Here is a 13,164-nt window from a genome sequence, read left to right on the forward strand (position 1 = left end):
TGAACTTTGCCAGTTTTGTGTTAACCACATCAGCGAGGTGGGGATGGGCATTGTCGTGGAGCAAGATGACCCCATTCGTGAATTTTCCACGTCACTTGTTCTTAATTGTGGCACGCAGCCGATTCGGCGTTTCACAATACCGGAAACGATTGACAGCCTGTGCAGGTTTAACAATTCGATCAGTAATGGCGCCTGACGATCGAAAAAAGAAGTCGGCAACACCTTTCAGCATTGCCATTTGTTGGGCGTGTTGGTAAACTGAAAGCATATTTCGTGCCAGCAAACAAGGACGGGAGGGAGACGACATCACAATGCGCTAACTTCAACAAATTGGTATTCAGGAAATACACTTATATAACCCATGCACAGTGGCGCCACCTCATTCAACTGTTAACCGTCCAAGAAAGCCGTCTCCTTATCTAACAAGTCGACCGAAGGGGCACCATGTTCCATGTTGGGCATCCATGTTCAGTGGCGCCCCTCCTCATCTACGCCATTTGCCAAGCTCGGTCACTTTCCTTCTACATTCGCTGCAAGCAATTGCCCAACGAAATCCTGCGGTTGTTTGGTGGCCTTGCTCCTTCCATTGGTCATGGCATCAGAGTCCTAAAGATAATGAGAAGTGAGTGGCGAAGGCAAGCACGGGTGGTGAAAGGTTTGCTGAGAGCGACGCTAGACGCTCCGGGGAGACAACAAGGTGTCTGCGTGGTATAGGCACGTTAAACTGGACTGTGTTTTTTTAAAAATCACAGCGCCCTATAGCACGACAAGTGTGTCTACGAGCTGTCCGAAATATTGGCCCACACGTGGAAGCCTAATGACAGAAATGAATAGAAGCTGCTTGCGATAGCTTTACGTATACAGCACCTAAGGTTTCAAACGAACCAGTCATATACCGGACACGCTTTAAAGGATGAGTTTTAATTACAGTTAACTGAAGCTCTTCCATCTGTTCCAAAGATTCGGCTGCGCTCTAAATTGCGCTGTACTTCTGCAAAGTCCCACTACTATGGTGTATTTCTGAAATATGCTACCATTGCGCTCGCCATTATAGACTTGCGCTCACTTGCGTTATCGCCTATCTTCCTCATTTTGCCCTACCCAGTGCGGTATACTGAACCGGATATTTCAACGTGTTTAGCAATGAAGTTATGCAAGCTTTCTTCACAGGTTAGGACTAGGTGTGGTGTTCACTCGTCCCCAACTACACTTGTTGGCCGTGCAGACAGTCCGGACTGCCAGCAGTACGAGGTACTCTGAACAGCAGAACACGTCTTGTGCACTTATCCATGACTTGCTGTACAAAGAAAGTCAGGGGTAAAACATTTGGTCGAGTTTACCGATCAACCTTTGTCTGAAAAAGTTTTATTGGAATCATGACCGGATTCTTGTCAGTGTGATGTTGTAAAAGCTCCAATCAAGTTTTTGCAAGAAAGCTGTCGATATTGAGGCCTCGAAGCGACTTTGGTGCTCATTTCGACTCACGAACATATTCACTCTCATCATGAACATCGCACTCACTATCACTCCCTTTTTACTCCCGTCACATTTCGCCAATGGTGAGTAGCAATTCAGAACTTCGACTCAGGCCGGCCTCTCAGCTTTTTTACTGAAACAAACGCTGCTCTCTCCCAGCCTTTCACTATATGCCCCTGTTTATCTTTCTTCAGCATGGTATCAAGTAAGCAAATATCGGTTAATGGAATTCCACTAGGAAATCATTCGCGAGAACCACTTTGCATATCAGCTTGTTTGACGGGACAAGTTCAACTTGAATGCTGGATGGACCCTGAAGATCCTTGCCAGAGCTCCATTTTCTCCGAGATCGCAGGGAATGAGAACTATTAATTTGTGAAGGCGGCATTACCATAGGACAGGTTACCAGGCCAGTCTTTTTCCTTCTGCTAATATTTCAAATCCCAAGTTTACTTTCCGTTCGAATAGAGAACCTACATAAAAGGTCCTTGCGGCTGGCGGAGCGTAACTTACCTGTACACAGTTGACAAAGCGCTCAAACTACAAAATTTTGCAACGCAGGAATGAAAAATATTACATAGGCGCTATGCACGCAGCTAAAGATAACGAGTGAATGGCGCCTGAACTGCAAAATATATCGCGGTTTCACGCATTACTGTGGTGAAAGCGACTCTATAACAAATGACATACATCTGTAGATGACACTGTTCATGATAATATTAACCGAACGCACTGTTCTGAAAATTATGTAATTAAGTTTAGTGAAGTAATGTCTAATTGTGCTTGTAAACCACTTTGCGCGCAAAACATTGTGAGACGGATATGCGGTATTGATTGGTGGGACATCATTATGTCAGTCTCTGATTATAAAGAGTACGGATAATGGAAACTTGTTTGTTTCTACAGGATGAATTAACGGCTGTAGTGCTTATAAACGTCTATGTTAATATCTTGCTCAGGATAATCACTGATCTTCATATCCTTCATACAATTGCTGAATTTCATGCCTTCTTGAGACTTTCACAAAGCGCACATGAAGTGTCCATCTTGAGGAAGACGCGTAAAGTGAACGTTGGCGACCCATTACTTGCTGCCTAAATATTGTATGTTTCATACATACAAAACATCTCAGCACCTTCATGACTCGACGTGTAGTGTTAAGAAATAAACAGAGCTTCTTACACTGCTACCTAGAGTAAAACCTGGCGCCACCGTCAATGCGAGTTTCCAAAAGGGCATTGTAAAGCCTTCAGAATGCCAATATTTGAGTACCTGAGACTGTCTCGATTGTGGCTTGGCCTAATAAATAACTATGGCTGGACATTTGTGTACTGGGAAGAGCCGGTGTAACGTCAGCATAGCAAAATAATGCGAAAGCCATGGTCGCTATTTTAGATGACGCCACCAAACAGTCACAACGACTGGTGGGCCTAGCGCGCGCCATTTGGCCAAAGCTTCCTGCATTTCGAAACAAAAACGCACTGCAGCCGCAATTAGAGCTATCATATTTACCAAGAAATGAATAAAACAAAGTAATTGCATAAAACACTCACACCGTCTAAACTGGCAAGTTTCCAGGCATAATTCAATTTTCTGAGAGTTTGCTTAGTGTTTTAATTGCGGAACAAAAGCTAATGCTCCTCTGCCTTTATACACACAAGCACACACAATTTCCACGGTTTTCAACGAGTTCCCATCCCTTGTGATACAACCATTTTTCTTGCGTAACAGCAAAAGCCCGCGACATATATTAAATAAAGCACGTAACGTGCCCACGTGCTTACTGCGATTGCATTGACGCATTGCTCTCAAGCTTCTCTTTATGAGTGAACAGTGCGTTTGCCCTTACGTGCAGCTGCTTCAGAAGTGACCCGGCAGTGGCGCCGACACTGACTGCCCAATTGACGCCAGCGATGTGGTTCCATCGCAATGGTTCATTATAGCGAGAAGCAGAGTAGATAAGCAAAGATCAAGATAAAATCGCTGTTGGTTCATATGGGGCACGTTGGAGAGCACTGCAGTTGCGTCGCGCGAGGTTGTACGTCAGTGGTGCTTTAAATTTCGCTGGTAAGTAGGACGTTAGAAGCTGTTCAACTGAACGTTTTTTTTTGCAGCACTTCATAGCTTTACCGTTACATGCATTGCGCTAAGCTTATTACTTCCGACATTGGCTGATAAATCTTTCTTTAATTGTGCGATTACGCAGACTGGAAGATTTAATGCGACTTGCAGCATACAATAGCCGCAACCAACACTTGGCCGCTTCCTCCAAGAGCGCTTATGCCCATTTTTAAATCTCTGGGTAAAGTCAGCTGGGAATTCCTGTATAAACCAAGACTGTGATTTTTCAGCTGCGATTCAGGCGGCTCAACTTGCCTAAGTAATGTGTGCAGCGCGCTGCAGTAACCCTTCGCCCGTGTCGCCATTCGACGGCGGCCTATCGACGTGGATGGGCGCGGTAAAGAAATAGATAAGAGTCTGCGCCCCGAAGTACGACCAACACTTCGGAATAATTGTGAAGCAGTCACCCCATTTCAAAAGCTCGTTACATGCAGCGGTACATGATACAACAAATGCATATTTTGCTTGTTGCAGCAGAATGTAATATGCATAATTATCACATATATTGCTCTGTATTTATTCGTATTTCTTCACTCTGATACGGTGAAAATATTCGCATGAACGCGATGCTTTCTCTGAGAATTTTTCGGAAGCGTACGTGCTCGGTGCTGCTGCTGGTTTGTTACATAGCTCACGCACAGAGCAGCACTCATTCAAAGAATCGGCTTATGCACATAGCCGGCTATGCTATCCGCATAATGTCCCCGTGATGGGCTCTGTTGTCTATGGAATAAGGTAATCAAACCGGAAGTGGGGCATAAGAATCCTAGTAGCAGCAAGTACACCCCTTCAAGTGCGTAATTATTTTAAATAAAGTGAACCGTTATATTCCAAACTACCGGGAGCGTTTGCCCGTTTGCTTGGTCAAGTACTCGTCTAGTAAAATTGGCCTATGCTGGAGACGGTGTAATGGTGAATTGGACCGATTCCTCAGAAACTGTTATAAGTTGGCCGATCGTTGAGACAGTCTAATCCATCGCCTTGTGGGTCACGTGGCTCGCGTGGTCTAGCATTGTTCCCACGGGTGGCGTGCAAATTGCTATGCTACAAAACGGGGTGCAGAACGTCAACCGTCCAATCATATTTAATTAACCCTTTCACGGAGGCTTTCCTTCACAAAATTTGCACAATGGGCGGGGGATCTGCATAATTTTATGCTAATTTTGTTATTCGTGACGCTTTCGTTTCCACGAGCGCTATAACGTATAACTATTGCAAACTTTTTTTATTCCAAATCTGCAATCAAACCTCCTCGAGTGGTGAAAAACTTTTTTGGACCACCCCACTTCACCTGTCTGTCAAGTGACATCACGAAAACCGCGATAGCTTCCCAACTCACATGACGTGTGCACACTGATTATGCATGCTTTGACCGAACTAAAGAAAAATAGTCATCGACGCCCTTCAGTCAATTCGATAAGACAAGCCTCTCAGTGTAGGCAAAGATATTCGTTTTCCAAGCAAACGAAAGTGACCTCCAATGAACGAGGAGAGCGTTTGATTGGTTTGTTTAGACCACACTGCGGGTCACCGCCCGATGCTTTCGTAAGCTGTTTGGCAAATTTGATGACAGCAGATTAGAATAAAAACATATTAAAATAGGTTTCCGCTATAGGACCCCGGATGTGAGGTTGTCATCGTTATTATTCTCCATTACCTTTGGCTAGGTTTGCGAAATATCTGGTGCTGGGACAGCTAATTCTCGGAATCTTCGCGCATGCGGCAGGCGGCATGCGCTTCCGAAGAACCACGAATACGTACCCTTGTTTTGGTAGCTTGTAACCCACTGCTATCGCTGTATATTACTAAGAGATGTTTGCAAAAGGGTGGTTGTGATCCGAAAAGGTTGCGCATGATGAAAAATTGCTCTAGTACAACCGCTAGACTGCTCAGACTGATCAGGTGTCGCAGAAATCGCGTTTACTTCCATTGGCTCTGCTAACGGCGAGAATAGGCATAGTGGACTTTGCCGCTCGAGTCCTGCTCCTGACGCAGACCAAAACAGCTTTTTCGTACATTTTGCAGCAATCGCTGAAAGGTTGGCGATGTCGGAATCCATCAACGAGCGACTGGAATCTGTTAAACTCGTCTGCAGAAATTGTTGCTACTACAATGAAATAGAACCGATGCAGGCCAAGGTTGAGGAGTACCGGTTAACGACTGAGCTTTTTTTTTCCCAAAAAGTATGACTTGCTCTTGGTCGATTTGGTGACACCTCAATATACCGCCGCAGCGTTGTCTTCCAGTGTTTCGTGCCTTGAGAAACAGATGTCGTCTCAATCCTCTGCCATGTACGGCTGTCATGCTATTCAATCGTAACTAAATAGTACAGCCGATCCCTAATTCTAGAGCTGCGCAGTTTTCGTACAAATCCGGATGAAAATCTTGTCGCTTTTACGTCTTATTTGGCCACCAAAGATGAAATCACTTCCCATCAGCACACTCAGGTATTGGCAGTGTACCCTTCGCCTGTGAGAGGAGGGAAAGCACCCACAAGTCTTCAAATTTGTCTCGTCTTCCAGTCGCGATTCCTGGCTGCCCGATAAAGGTAGGCAGTGAGTTCTGATCCAAAATGCTGCGGCTGCAGCTGTGTTCGCTGGGAATATCAGTGGACACAACAAGGAACTGTGCGATTCAAAGACGGGACAAGAGAAGACACAAAGGGACACACACAGCGCTAACTTCCAACACTGTTTATTGTCGAAAACCAGGTCGTACTTATACACTCAGACAACATGAGTCACAGCCACGTGAACAAATTAACAATCGGAGCGATACATTTTGTGATATGTTAAGCCATGCGCAAAAAATTCAGTTCTTTTTCAGAGAGAGCCAATGATGGTTTGCTGATACATGAATCCCCTAGGGCATCAATCTGCTCGGCTTCTATTATAAGTCTAGTGAGTTCGCACTTGTTTCTACCGGTAATGATTGTTGATTCCAAGAGAGGGAAGCACTTATGTTGCTTACAATGAAGGGAGAGAAACCCATCTGATACAAGTTTGTCGACTTTATTTTTGTGTTCGCGCAGTTTATCATTAATGCATCTGCCCGACTGTCCGACGTAGTACTTTCCACACGATAAGGGTATACGATATATAATTGAAGTCTTACATTCTCTGAACTTCTTCCTGTGTTTAACTTGGCAGCTAGGGGCACTTTCTTTCTTTTCTGGTCTTGTTTTCCTGCACAGGCTGATCAGTTTGTTGGGTGCTGAAAAATCCACATCAGTGTTACCTCGGCGGGCAATTTTCTTTAGGTTGTGCGACAACCGGTGGATATAAGGTATCACTGTTGGCCTTTTTTCCCCTCGGTTACTATCTCTTTCCGCTCGTTCAGCAGTCCCTGATAGCTGCACTTGCCGAAGTATTCCCTCTGCAACTGATGTCAGTACATGATTGGGATAACCTGCTTCATGTAGCCGCATGGCCTGTTCTGTGAAGGCTTCGTCAGTGCAATGATGGCATGATTTAGTAAGTGCGTTAGTGAAACACATTTTCGCAATTCCTCTTTTTACCAGTTTAGAATGGGCTGAATGATATGACAACAACGGTTTATTTGTCCTGGGACTGTAACACCATCAGCAAGTTAGATCATCACCGAAGGTAAATTTAATATCCAGAAATTTGATCTTTTGTTCTACAGGCAATTCGAACGTAACTTCTAGTGGACAAAGGCACTCGCGTATAATATTACTAATAGCTGAACACTCTGTGTCAAAGTTGTCTTGCTGAACATTGACAAACACCAAAAAATCATCAACAAATCGAAATATTTTAACAACTTTTGTATCATTGATGCGTGAGCACAGGTCTCTGTCTAGCTTGGCTAAGTACAGGTTGCTTAAAACAGGCGCTAAGCAGGATCCTATACAGACCCCTTGTTTTTGAAGGTACGCAATGTCATTTCTTTGCAACCCTCGTAAGGAACTGTGGTAAGCCACGCGATCATTGCCCAAGAAAAAACAAAAAGCCTTCAGTTCTTGTGTGTCAAACGCGGTCGTATACTTATTCGCAAGGGAATGGTTTATCCAGCTATTCGCATTGCACATCCAAGTGATTTGTTTACGTTTGATTGAGTACTTGCTGTTTTACATCTTGAATATCTAAATTACATGTCTATCGACCATTCCAACTTCAGAGACTTTGCTGAACTCCGTAGTATTGTCTTGTCATCGAAAATTGCAATTTGTTTTACTTCATTCATGTCAATATACAAGAATACGCATGGATTGGGACACTTTTTTTTACCTACTTGAATAAACGTGGAAAACGTTCCTCTTTGAAGCTGATTGAAATATATATATATATATATATATATATATATATATATATATATATATATATATATATATATATAGCCACCTGGTGTTATGAGCCAGCGACCATTCAGCAGTGCGTGCCCAGCAAAACGGCGAAGAAGACGACGAGGTCAAGGATCCCGCGCCAGCTGGAGAACCGTCGCTTAGTGCTTGGCATTTTTCGTCTCTGGCTGCTCGTACTGTCACTTACTCTTGTGTTAGCGCGTGACAAACTGGTGGAGGTGCTGGGTAATCCAATCTATGCACAACACCCCTCCGAGCAGCAGGAGCTCCAGCCCCGTACCGGTGGTTACGCCTGTACACCGCGCCAGCAGAAGGATCCGTGGACAAGCCCCTGAGTTTAGACTCCTCGCAGAGAAAATGGCAGCTCCGACCACGCCAACAGGTATGGAAGGCCCAACGCCGATTCAGTGTACGCTACTGAAATCCCTTCCACGGCGCCATACATGAGGATGTTGAAGATTGGCTGGTCCACTATGAACGTGTTGCCGCGTTCAACAAGTGGGATGACGCAGAGAAATTGAAAAACGTATATTTCAGCCTGAACGATGGTGCACGTGTTTGGTACGAGAACCGTGCAGATGCCCTAAATTCATGGGCAGAATTCAAACGCCGGATTCTTGAGACGTATGCGAGCCCTGATCGCCGGGAGCGAGCTGAGCGTGATCTCCAGTCCCGTATACAAATGCCGAACGAAGGTGTTGCAATGTATGTCGAGGACATGACGCGTCTCTTTCGACGAGCCGACCCCAGCATGTCGGAAGAAAAGAAGGTGCGGTACCTGATGCGCGGAGTGAAAGAGCAGCTGTTCGGCGGCCTCGTGCGCAGTCCTCCCAAGACTGTGTCAGAATTTCTTTCCGAGGCCGTCACCATGGAACAGACGCTTCGGCAGCGGGCACCATCATACGAACACTAAGTAAACCTTGCATCCCCTACGGACTTCTTCGGAGCTCTCGGGGGCCACGTCGATTTCTTTCGAGAGCTCATTCGTTCCGTAATCCGCGAAGAACTCCACAAGCTGTCGGTACCCTCACAGCCGACGCTGAACTCCTTGTCCAGCGTTCTCCGTGACGAAGTCCAGCAAGCGCTAAGAGAACCACCCTTCAACACAGAAGCTCGACTGCTAAGAACTGACAGCTCCCGTATGTCATATGCGCAAGCTTTGAGGCAACCTGCCCCACCTCCCTCCCCGCTTCGCACCGCGTGCCCGGCCATGCTACAGCCCGTCCAAGCGGCCTCGTATTACGAGGACCACCGACAGGCCCCAAGGAAATCAGACGTGTGGCGGGCACCTGATCGCCGTCCCCTTTGCTTTCACTGTGGCGAAGCTGGGCACGTCTGCCGACAGTGCTCCTATCGAGAGCTCGGACTACGCGGATTTTCAGCAAACTCACCGCGAGCTAGGTTCGGCCAGCGTCCTCCTCAAATTGAACAATACGTTGCCCAGCAGTGCGGATCCCCATCAACTCGACACCAGTCACGCTCCCCTTCGCCGCGGCGGTTTTCTCCGACTCGCCGTACGTATTCGAGCGTGGTGCGGGGTCGGTCGCCCAGCCCGCGCCGGGAAAACTAACCACAGCGGCCTTCGGGGGCGAGGTCGCTCAGTCTGAACGTGCTCAAGGACCCCTACTGACGCGTACACGGACCGACGATACACCGACGACGACAGTACCTGCTGATTACAGAAAAAGAATTTCCTTGGACATTCCTGTACTGCTCGACGGTCGTGAATTGACTGCTTTAGTGGACACTGGAGCGGATTATTCTATAATCAGCGAAAAACTGGCCACCCTTCTGAAGAAAGTGACGACGCCTTGGAATCAAACGCCAGTTCGTACAGCTGGCGGGCGCATCATCACCCCACTCGGCATGTGCACGGCAAGAATACAGATTCGCGGCTCCACGTTTGTTGCCAGCTTAAGCATTCTCCCTCAGTGTTCTCGAGACCTCATCATCGGTATGGACTTTCTCAGGGAGCATGGAGCTATTATCGAGATTCGAGAACGCCTCGTCACTTTCTCGACAAAGAGCGCCGTAGCGACGACCAACACCATCCACCCTCGAGCACCTCTTCGTGTCATCGACGACGCTGTCACGTTACCACCACGTGCAAGTGTCGTGGTTCAGGTGGCATGTGACAGACTCTTATACGGCGAAGCGGTCACAGAAAGCAATCGCTCTCTCCTGCTTTCTCAAGATGTTTGCGTAGCAAGAAGCCTTATTGATCTCCATGATGGCCACTGTGAGGTTCTTGTCACGAACTTCAGCTACGAACACCGGCACCTTTTCCCCGGTACAGTCATCGCCTACGCCGACCCCATCGCCGATGTCACTGAGTGTTTTGTTTCCGAGGCAATCGACAATGCCGAACCACCTATACGCAACGTCGACGTTAGTCCAACGCTTCCTAAAGGGAACAAACAACCCTTACGCGAGCTGTTGCTTGAGTTCCACTCTTGCTTTGCACGGTCGTCGAAGATACGTCGAACATCGATTACGAAACACCGTATCATCACCTATGACGACGTGCCCCCCATACGGCAACAGCCTTATCGTGTTTCCCCGACAGAACGACATGCGATTCAAACGCAGGTGAAGGAAATGCTTCAAGACGGCGTAATACAGCCGTCATGCAGTCCCTGGTGATCGCCAGTCGTTCTCGTTAAAAAGAAAGATGGCACGCTTCGGTTTTGTGTTGACTACCGGAAGCTAAACAACGTCACAAAGAAAGACGTGTACCCGTTGCCTCGTGTCGACGATTCTCTGGATAGATTGAGGCGCGCGATGTATTTCTCCTCTATCGATCTGAAAAGTGGCTACTGGCAAATTGAAGTAGATGAGCGGGACCGCGAGAAAACTGCGTTTGTGACTCCGGACTGCCTTTACGAATTTAGAGTACTCCCTTTCGGCCTCTGTTCCGCGCCAGCCACATTCCAGCGAATGATGGATACAGTTCTCGCTGACCTCAAATGGAAAAGCTGCCTCGTCTATCTCGATGATGTCGTTATCTTTTCGGAGACTTTTGACGAGCACCTTCGACGCCTTCGGAATGTACTCGAAGCCATTCGATTGGCTGACCTTACACTCAAGCCAGAGAAATGCCATTTCGGTTACGAGGAACTGAAGTTCCTTGGTCACGTCGTGAGCGCAGCCGGTGTTCGGCCCGACCCCGAGAAGACTGATGCCGTAGCTGCTTTTCCCACTCCAACCGACAAGAACAGTGTCCGACGGTTTTTGGGCTTGTGTGCCTATTATCGACGCTTCATTGAAAATTTTTCGAAGATTGCAGAGCCGCTATTTCGCCTTACACGTGACGACGTGCCATTCCTCTGGACTGATGAACAACAGACTGCCTTTGCGGAGCTACAACATCGATTGTCTTCTCCTCCTGTGCTCGGTCATTTTGATGAGGATGCTGACACAGAAGTACGCACTGACGCCAGCAATATCGGTCTTGGAGCTATCCTGGTGCAACGGCAAGACGGAACTGAACGAGTTATCGCCTACGCGAGCCGCACTCTGTCACGGGCAGAGTCCAATTATTCCACCACAGAGAAGGAGTGCCTCGCGGTTATTTGGGCTACTACAAAGTTTAGGCCGTATCTCTACGGGCGGCCATTTAAAGTTGTGACCGATCATCACGCTTTGTGCTGGTTGACCAACCTCCGAGACCCTCCTGGACGATTGGCACGTTGGAGTCTGCGACTCCAGGAATTTAACATCACCATCGTATACAAGTCAGGTAGGAAACATGAAGATGCTGACACGCTATCAAGAGCACCTGTTGAATCTTAGAATCCTGACGAGGAAGACGACAGCGCCTTCCTGGGAGCCCTCAGCAGACCGGACCTGCTCGCTAAACAACGATCGGACGCTCAGTTAAGGCCCATCATTGATCACTTAGAAGGCGGCATCGCGTCCATTCCTCGCCCACTTTCGCGACGGTTGTCATCATTTTGCCTGCGAGAGGGCATCTTATACAAAAGAAACACAGGTGCCGGCGACAAACCACATCTTCTAGTAGTACCTGAAGGCCTTCGCGATGACATTCTATTAGCCTGCCACGACGAGCCGACATCTGGTCACTTGGGTTACTCAAGGACTCTGGACAGGGTACGGCAACTGTACTACTGGCCTAGACTGACTGCTTGCGTCAAACGCTACGTGAAAGGATGCCGTGAATGCCAGCGCCGAAAGTCACCACCCTTCAAGCCTGCAGGCCTTCTACGACCCATCGACCCTCCGCGTACGCCGTTTGATCAAGTTGGAATGGACCTTCTTGGACCATTTCCCTTGTCTTCCTCCGGCAATAAGTGGATCATTGTCGCAACTGACTACTTGACGCGTTACGCTGAGACGAAGGCACTACCACTTGGGACAGCATCTGAAGTTGCCCAGTTTTTTATGCATCACATTGTGCTTCGGCATGGCGCACCATCATTCATCATCACTGACCGAGGGACGGCATTTACGGCGAACCTTCTGGACGACATCTTCAAGTTGAGTTACACGAGTCATCGAAAGACCACTGCATACCACCCTCAGACTAACGGTTTGACAGAAAGACTAAACAAAACACTGGCAGACATGCTCTCTATGTACGTCGATGTGCAGCACAAAACGTGGGACGAAATCCTGCCGTACGTAACGTTTGCGTACAACACTGCCACACAAGAAACTACACGATTTACGCCGTTTCGCCTCGTTTATGGTCGAGATGTTCAAACTATGCTCGACGCCATGATTCCATATGAAGACATCGATCAGCTCCACCAGTTAGCTCCTGACGTCGAGGAGTACATTCAGCGTGCCGAGGAAGCCCGTCAACTGGCCCGTGTCCACATACGACAGCAGCAGTGTACCGATGCCATAAGGTACAATCTTCACCATCGACAAGTTACCTATGAGCCTGGTGACCAAGTTTGGGTTTGGACCCCCATTAGACGGCGAAGCCTCAGCGAGAAACTCCTGAGCAAGTACTTCGGACCATACACAGTACTAAGGTGTGTAAGCGACGTGAATTATAAAGTGGTTCCAGATGGAGACCTACCATCGCCCAAGCGCCGTTTACCACGCGCAGAGACTGTACATGTCGTCCGCCTCAAGCCGTATTTTGCACGGTGATGTTAAGTCTACCGGTGAAACAAACTTTTGTTTTTTGCTGTCGTCGCGTCGTCCTCCAAAGAACTGCGAAGTGTTTTTTTTTTTCTCTTTTTTTCTGTTCCCGACGACAGAACCCACTTTTT

The sequence above is a fragment of the Dermacentor andersoni genome, chromosome 3, assembly GCF_023375885.2.
Source record: "Dermacentor andersoni chromosome 3, qqDerAnde1_hic_scaffold, whole genome shotgun sequence".
Classification (NCBI taxonomy): domain Eukaryota; kingdom Metazoa; phylum Arthropoda; class Arachnida; order Ixodida; family Ixodidae; genus Dermacentor; species Dermacentor andersoni.